Genomic DNA, 3428 nt, shown 5'->3' with positions numbered 1-3428 from the left:
TAATTTCTTGGCACGTTGCATCACCAGAAGAGCGCAGGAGACGGCCGTCAATTAGGGTTTTATTTTGAACGTGAAGTTACAACCGGATTCTCTGGTACTGTATCCAGTCTGGCTTGACAGTCGTGCTGGCTCGCCCTCCACTAACAGATAACAGATGACACTTTGACTCCTGTTGGTTGTCCTCAGGTCTGTGGAGCACGATTTAATTTACCTTCACAGCTGCTGCTGCTGCTGATGCTGCTGCTACTGCGTCAGTGCGCCTCCATTCACAACAATTTCACAGCTGCCCTCCCCCTCCCCCCAGCCATACAGGTCGCCTTCAATACTCATTTTTTATGACCTGGACTCCCACAGAGAATACTAACAACTCATCTGGATGGTAACGTGATAAACTAGATGCCGACGGAGGTGAACGTGATAACGTCTGTGACCAATCTCTCAATTTCTTACAGATTACTGATCAAACAGATAGGCACCATATGTCTTCCAAATTATTATTTTTTAAAATATTAAACTATTTTATAAAGGTTCATACTCCAGACTCATCTGTGTGGTAGCCTACATTTTAGGATTTCAGGATAAATCAAATTACTCTAGAATTTCAAAACTAAACCACATTTATATGCAATATTATGCTGAGGTGACTTGTCTCTAAACTGTCAGCTCCTGCTGTAAAACACTTAATTCATCCTCAGATTCAATATGAAAATCTAATCCTTCTCTAATCAAATCCAATTTGCCTTATAACGCAGCTCCAGCGCTGCTTTGCAGACATTAAATGACATTCCCACATGTTCAGAGAAAACAAGATAAGATTCAGTGGCAGATTGAATGGCATCTTAGATATGTTGTTTGTTTATTGTAGAGTATCTGGCCAAGTTTGTCCACTTCGTGTCCCCGCTGTACCTTATATGGGAAACTCATCACCCCACTTTTTCAAGGGCCATCCGGGGTTATGACCTGTCTGACCTGACTTTAAGTCCCTCCAGTCATGAGCTCTTTAATCTATCTATCTATCTATCTATCTATCTATCTATCTATCTATCTATCTATCTATCTATCTATCTGCCTGTCTGCCTGTCTGCCTGTCTGTCTGTCTGTCTGTCTATCTATCTATCTATCTATCTATCTATCTATCTATCACTGTGAAGTTTAAACTGGTTGATTCTGAGCTTGCATGATGCAGGGATGCATTACACTAACAGAGCCAAACCTCCACCACAACCGCATGTGTCGCTCCAGACTGGCTGCTGAGCTCAGATGGGAAAGCCCGCAGGGGGAGAGCAGCAGCACGGGCACAGCCAGCTCAGCCCGGCAGGGTTTTTTTTTTTACTGTAATTTCCACTTAGTCATGATAATGGTTCTAGCCAGACTGTACAGCTAAAATCATTAAATGTTTAGGAAGAAGGAAAGTACATTAAGTCATGAACTGCAAACAAGATTCAAAATATGTTGGCCTTAAAAGATCAAATATATTAAAAAGATAACTGACATCATATAGAGAAAGCTGTACGCTTTTGTTGTTGTTTAAATTGTGTGGAACCTCTGGAAGACTAGTGACCACTTTGTAGAGGCCAACAGGGGGCCAAATAAAGACTAAAAATAAGAATATGGCTGCTGAGTACAACAAATAAACCCTAACCCTAACCCTTATACCTGATCTACCATATATAGCACTAGTAAATGCTTTATTAACCGTTAATAAAGTCTTTGTTACAGTCTATGAACAGGGGAGGATCAAGGAGCACCAATTTCTTGGATGGTTCACATGCATAGAATTCAATTTTACTGCATTGTATGACTACTGCAAACATTAGTAGTAGTAGCAGTGATTTATTTCAGTCTGTATTAACTATTTTCCAAAAAGGATAAACATAAAAAAAACAATAAGGCATTAAATTAACTCTTAATCACAATTGATGATAAACTGAATCAACATCAACTTAAGATTTGGGACTTTTGAGGAAACATTTGGTGCTGCAGCCCTAAAAGCCACCCCCTAGCTCCACCCCTGCCTATACACCCTTTATAAAGGATATGTGATTATAAAGTGGTACTTCTCTAGATTTTAGCTTTAAAATCTAATGACGATCCTCATTGAGTGTGTCTACTTTAAGAAGCTTGAACGGGAAAGAGTACAAAACACAAAGGCACAATCTAGCTATGATTTCAAGTGTAGAAAACATTACATTTCAAATTAAAATGATTACGTTTTATGCCAATGAAACACAGTGGTTGCATTCTGGATTAAGCAGAGCCAAACTGGAGGTACCACCGACTGTTACAAGGTGAACCTAAACTCTCTATACCAAACAATGTTGTTGGTGTGAATGTTTACATTTACATCATATGACAGACACTCTTATCCAAAGCTCAGTGCTGGTTAGATAAGACAGACACAGCAGACATCATGCTGTTTGTTCCAGAGATAAGCTGAACATGAGCACAGTTAGGTGATGTTGGAGACAGAGATGAACAAACAAGGCTTTCTGCTATAGTTTTATTGATACAGGGGTTCAATTTTTAAAATAACTATACCTACTTGTGTTGCATGAATCCTTTTTCTAAAAAGGACAATCCAAACATGAAAAGCAAAAATGTGAGTAAAACTAGAGAAATGTTGTCCCCTTTGCCAACAGTGATGATTCAGCTCTGGTAGAAATGCTTAGTGGCTAACAGTAGAGGACTCTGTGGTTGTACTGGATGTATTATTGTTTCCAGCTCTCCCGTTGCATTGTTCATGGTTACATAAGGGCCAACTGAAGATAACAATACAAATCCCAACAAAAGACACTTAGAAGACACTTGACATGCATTCACTGTCTTGTGTTGTGTTTGTTGAACACAGACAGTTACCAAAAAGTTACTTTGGTTGGATTGTTTATTGAACTATTGTGTGTGGAGGTTTCAGACTTTATACAAGAACTTTCTATAACTATATTGTCATGAGGCAAGCACAGCCAAATTGCAATTGCGTCAACCTCAAATTGTGCATTTGTATTTAGGATTTTACACATTTACTTCACACATTTTTACAAAGAACAAATGAGACAGAAATATAAAAATAGCATTGATACACAGTGCAGAATCTAACCAATATAAGTACAAAATATACGCAAGTAGCCTATAAAATGAATGAATGAGAAGATGGAAAGATTCTGTTACCTCCCCCTATACAGAAATATTGCTAACAGATGAGGAACCTGGCTCCTCCACCAATCAGTGTACTCCACAACCTGCTCCTTTATATTGACAGTGTCCTCTATACCACAGGGTCTCCATCACACTCCTCTCACAGCTCCTCATTGCTCCTACTGATACATAGAATAGATGAGTCATCATATGGTACAGTAACTTCTGAAGCAGTTTAGTGCTTTATCACCTTCTACCTATCACCAACTGTGGGGCTGAATATTCTGGCAACATCC

Source organism: Scomber japonicus, chromosome 5 (genome assembly GCF_027409825.1).
Source record: "Scomber japonicus isolate fScoJap1 chromosome 5, fScoJap1.pri, whole genome shotgun sequence".
In the NCBI taxonomy this organism is placed as follows: Eukaryota; Metazoa; Chordata; class Actinopteri; order Scombriformes; family Scombridae; genus Scomber; species Scomber japonicus.
The sequence above is the reverse complement of the archived record's forward strand: the minus strand, read 5'-3'. Positions refer to the sequence as shown.